The sequence below is a fragment of the Triturus cristatus genome, chromosome 6 (assembly GCF_964204655.1).
Source record: "Triturus cristatus chromosome 6, aTriCri1.1, whole genome shotgun sequence".
Classification (NCBI taxonomy): domain Eukaryota; kingdom Metazoa; phylum Chordata; class Amphibia; order Caudata; family Salamandridae; genus Triturus; species Triturus cristatus.
In genome coordinates, this window is record NC_140589.1 from 772078277 (window position 1) to 772084276 (window position 6000).

Sequence of the window (6000 nt, forward strand, 5' to 3'; positions counted from 1 at the left end):
CTCGACTCCTCGCAGTCCGGCTTCCGAGCAAACCACAGCACCGAGACCGCCCTCATCGTAGCCACTGACGACATCAGGTCCCTGCTCGACAACGGGGAAACAGCTGCCCTCATCCTCCTGGACCTCTCGGCAGCCTTCGACACTGTATGCCACCGCACCCTGATACAGCACCTCAGCAACATCGGAATCCAAGGAAAGGCCTTGGAATGGATCATCTCGTTCCTCGCCGGCAGAACCCAGAGAGTCCGCCTTCCCCCGTTCCGGTCCGTGGCCACCGAAGTCATCTGCGGCATCCCGCATGGATCCTCGCTCAGCCCCACCCTCTTCAACGTCTACATGAGCCCCCTCGCAGCCATCGCACGCCAACACAACCTCAACATCATCTCCTACGCCGACCATACCCAGCTGACCCTCTCCCTCACCAACGACCCCGCCACCGCCAGAGCCAACCTCCAGGAAGGAATGAAAGACGTCGCGGAATGGATGAAGCTCAGCCGGCTGAAACTGAACTCAGATAAGACGGAAGTCCTCATCCTGGGAACATCCCCCTCCGCCTGGGACGACTCCTAGTGGCCCCCTGCCCTGGGCTCCGCTCCAAAGCCAACGGACCATGCTCGTAACCTGGGCTTGATCCTGGACTCCTCCCTCACGATGACCAAGCAAGTCAACGCCGTCTCGTCATCCTGCTTCAACACCCTGCGCATGCTCCGAAAGATCTTCCGATGGATCCCCACCGACACCAGAAAGACGGTCACCCAGGCCCTCATCACCAGCCGACTGGACTACGGAAACACCATCTACGCTGGAACCACAGCCAAACTACAGAAAAGACTCCAGCGCATACAGAACGCCTCTGCACGACTTATCCTGGACACCCCCGCTTCAGTCACATCTCTCCCCAGCTGAGAGACCTGCACTGGCTCCCCATCAGCAAGAGGATAACGTTCAGACTCCTCACCCACGCAAACAAGGCTCTCCATAACATGGGACCCACATACCTCAACAACCGCCTCACATTCTACACACCCACCCGCCACCTCCGCTCCGCCAGCCTCGCCCTCGCCACCGTCCAGTGCATCCGCAAGACCACCGCCGGAGGAAGATCCTTCTCCTACCTGGCGGCCAAGACATGGAACTCCCTCCCCACCCACCTACGACTGACCCAGAACCATCTCTCCTTCAGGAAACAGCTCAAGACCTGGCTCTTCGAGCAGTAGCGGATCCCCCTCCCCCCAGGGCCTTGAGACCCTACGGGTGAGTAGAGCGCTTTACAAATTCATTGATTGATTGATTGATTGATTGATTGATTGATTGATCCTGGACCCCTTTTGATGAGTGCACCAGGGGATGGGGTCCCCAGGCAATAGGAAGAATCTGGGGAGGGGGCCTCATGCAGGCCTTTCCCTTGTGAATTGTAACAGCATAATCATGCACAGGCCCCCAGGCCCTGGCCTAACCCAGGGGCAGTGCTTGGAAGTTGAGGCGAAGCCCCATATGCTCGTTTGGTAGTGGTCAAAGGTTATTAATCTTTCAAATGCCATACCTCTAGCCCCATTGGGCCATTTTGCTTCATCTTGGGCTCATTTTTAGCAAGCAGTAGCCACCTGGAGCATTTTCTGTAGGCCTCCTGACCTTTACGGCGATGAAAGTTCCAAGGAGCTGGTTTCACTGGTTCCCCGTGCCAACTTTTCTCCTTGGTTTCTTCTGAGCCTCTCTCCTCCTTGGTGCAGAAGCCCAGCCTTACCCCAAACTAGTCCTCAGGAGGTATAAGGGGACCAGCGTCATTGGTTCTGGGGAGAGCCCTGCTGTGTTCGTGAACAACTGTAGTCAGAGTCCTTAGTCAGATAGATATCAGGGGGTTCCTCCTTTCAGTTGTCCCTGGCTGCTGCCTCCTGTCCTAGTGTCTGCCAGACAGTCACAGCCAAGAAAGAGGTCTACCCCTTGTGTACGACTTTTTAAGTTGGGGTGGGAGATTCCAGCAGCGAGGTACCTCTGGCTTCTCCTTAAGTGCATCATCACCTATCCGCCCCTGGCCTAACCTTCCTGCACAGCCCGCTGCGACCTTTCAAAATGGCATCACCCCAGAGTCACTTGCCACTCCTGCTCTTGGGTCCGCAGCTCCGCCCCTTGCTGATATCATTGCCAAGGCCCTTTTAAGCAATTCATCAATCGAAGCCCCCTCCTGTGTGGCTCTAGAGGTCTGGGCTCCATCCTTTGTTTAGTCGGCTTGGGCAGGGCCATCCCTAGCACAGTATGACAGCTTTCTGATTGCTACATATCCTTCATATACACCCCTTTTCTCCTCAGTAGCAGAGTCAAGTACTGTTAATGTCTCCTTTTGTCTAATGAGGCATTTGCTCCTGCCGATGGAGAGAACTATAATTAACCTAGACCAGCAGGGTGACAAAAGACCTGGGCTCTGATCTGAGCTGAGCCAGAGAAATATGACATTCCTGGATGACACATAAGCTGTGGTGTTATCTTTTTGGAACTTGCAGAATTGATTTTACCACACAGGTTATACCCCAATTTGAGGTTTCATTGGTCTCTGTAGGCCAAAGGGAAGCAAAACTGCTCTCTAAGGCAGTCTTCTCCATAGGTGTATAATGGAGTGTCACTGCAGACAAGTCAGTAAACCACACTGACTTTCCCTGGAGTGTAAACTAACATAATGAGGCCTACCCCAGGTCAGTATCCAATCTTGCTGTGCTCCCTCTACGCCAGCCTACCGTGCACAATTACCAGGCTGTGCACAACAGAAGTCTTCCATACGCCGCCCTTACACAGGTTCACATGCAGGTGCACAAGTATTCATGCATACCTAGCCAAGTGCCCCTTATCCTTGCTGCATCACAGCAGCATTATCATAAAAGACGTACAATGGCGGTAAACATGTGCATTACATTTACTATGAGTTTACCATGAGGGGTAACGGATTATGAGCCTCCCCCGTACTAAAATGTTGAAACTAGTTGAATGAAAAGCTAAAAATCCGGGCGGATTAAATGGGCAGAACCTATACTCTCGCAGTATTGTTATTTATCAGGTGTGCTAAATAGCACCTACACTTGTAATCAGGGCCTAGCTGAGTTGTGCTGGCTGGGATTATGTACTATATTCTTAGATCCTTGTTGTTATCCATTTTCTGTCTATGTGAAGGATCTTAAAATTGATATTGCCCCATCGCATCATTGAGGAAAGGTACAATTTAGAGGAGCTGTAGCATAGCCCTTTCAACTGTATTCAAAGGCAGAGGCCTTTGTCTTTGCTTTTAACAAAATCGTATCTGAGACCATGCTATACAGGATCAATTGCTCAGTTTCCTCCCTCCTACCTTTTTGGTGATATCCCTCCTTTAGAGATTGCCTGTGCATCTGTTGGAAATCTTAGGGCTTCTGATGGGAATGTAGACTTCTCTGTGCAGATTCATACCCTCCTGTTCTCAGTAGTTGGAAGTGGGATACTACTGCTTATTTCACACCTTTGAGTGACGGTTGAAGGTTGGGTCTTTCTGTTAGCTCCTCTCTTCCTCAACAGAGAGGTAAATGTATTATTGGGGTTTTTCGGTTATTGTAGTAGGTCGTACGTTTGACTGTATTTCCTTTTACATCTTTGCTCATCATTTTAGAACTTTGGACTTTGATGTGAGCTGACTGTTCTACTACTCCTCATTTTCCCTCTCTGGTTACAAGCCTTGCTGGGGTATGGAGGGTGACTATTACCGTCAAAAACAGAAATATCTAAGAGGTTTATAGTACTATTGGCCTGATTTAGACTGGTGGATGGGAATCTACCTTGTCGCACTGAGGGAGTACCAGCACACCAAATTTCGAGATGTCAGATGGTCCAGCAAATGCCTTGAAAGTACAACAGACAGCTCTGTCAATATGATGGAGTTAGACATCAAACCTTAATTTTCTATTTTTGTTGTTCTAAAAGAAAATGACAAAGTGGGATTCTCTTTTTGAAAATATAAAAAACAATGACCCTCACACTTCAGGAGATTTACCTGTCCGTTACTGCCAAGGTGACAGCCAGAGAAAAACTGGTCATCTGTTTGCCTCATCTGTATGAGGGGGATACATGGCCAAATATGCAAATGCTCTTACTCCATTGGGTCATCGGAGGGGTGTGTAGGTGTCAGAGATGAAGTAGTCCCCGTCTATGTCCTGAAGGTATGTAAATTAGAAGAGCGTAACTCCACTTTGGCGATGAGGGTGCTCTGTCCCTGTTCCGACAGATTACGGTATCCATCTGCCAAAGACTAAATCAGGCTCTAAATGGCTATGAGCGTCAGAAACCAGGTCCTGCTCTCCCTTCTGCTGCATGCTCTACTGCTCATGAATATTCCTGAGCCTATGATCTTCAGATACTTTTTCTTTATGTTTACTGTTACACACATTTAGGTTTGTTGTTCTCTATCCTATGAACAATGTTCATTCACCTTTGGCGTTTCAGAGTCTACCCTTGAGAGGGCTTTTCTGTGCAGCTGCTAACTGCGTTACTCCTATATGTGTAGACAATTCTGATCCTTCTGTGATATCGCAGTGGGTTTCAGACTGCTCTTCATTTGATGGCAACCCTGTGGTAGTACTGTAGATGGCATGACGCTATTGGTCATTATAATAGGGTTGACTGTGTTAATCAAAATAGGTTTTTCTTCTAGGTTTCCTTTTTGTTATCTTTGTGTTACAAATACCTTGAAGTAGCTGATAACTTTGCACAGTGAGTTGCATGCAGCTGTGAAATTAAAACTTCAGCTACCATAACAGATATATTTGTCAAGTGAATGTTAATTCCTGAGGGACATCTTTGCACTGGATTATTAATGTTTATTGTAACACAACTTAATGGTACTCATTTTTTTGACTGTAGGAGGATAAACGTCTGAGTGGACCTAAGGGCCTTGAACTTGTAACCATAAGGTCAACCACAGATCCCTGGTATGGATGCATTACCCACTAAGCCAACAGTTCCAGCACGTCAGTCTCAGCATTAGACATTTCCGGCTTTGAGGCACTATGCCAGGGCCTCCACAATGGGTGCCAAGCTCAGACGGTGCTGCATTATCAAATATCTTACGAGGTTAATGACGCCATCTGCAGACTTCTTTATTTGATTAACAATTTTCAGTCGATAATAAAAATGTTAAGAAAACATTTGGTGAGCTCCGGGGTTTGTATAGTCACAGTTTTGGCTCCTAAAGAAATTTAAAACATTTATGTACCTGCTGCAAAAAATAAAGTGTATCATGCAGGCAACAGATTTATAGTTGAAATAGAAAGCCCATAAGTTTCTGATTTTGTTACCGAGATCCTTTTGTTACTTCCAGTTCATAACTTACAATTCTTCTAAAATAACACATTTATCTATAAATAGCATCATGGACCTGCATGCAAACTGCAAGGCCTAGGGCTAGAACTTTTTTTCTCCTCAATGATTCCTTATTCTAAGGTTGCTAAAAAGGGATCCCTAGGATAGTTGGAGAGTTGGAACCCATACTCCTAAATTATCTGCACTGATTGTTAATTTTAAGCAGCAGGAGAGGTAAAGAGAAAACTCCTTTCGAAGTATCTAGAATTTAAATTTCCACACTTCCAGGTAAAAATCCAGGTCAACAACCAAATTCAAGTTAGTTTGTTTAATTCAAATTTTGAAACAGATTAATATACACCAATTGGAGCATTATGGTGTAGAAATACAAGGTAATAAGAATGGACCTGAATCCTCGAAACTGATTAAGGAGATACAGAAAAAAGAAAAGACCGCAACAGATGTTATCAAAAGACTAACATGCACTTTGGATTGCATCAATTTTCAAGTAAAAGATCTACAAATCCTTAACCATCCCTATGCTACCTTAAAGTAGGAATCCTAATCTAGAGAAAGTGTAGCAAAGGTGGGGAACAAAGGTGTCAGCTGTTAGAGCCTTCGTAAGAAGTAACTCCAATCAGGGTCAAGTAGCATGTAGCCACCAAGTTTAAGATGAGGTCTATATCT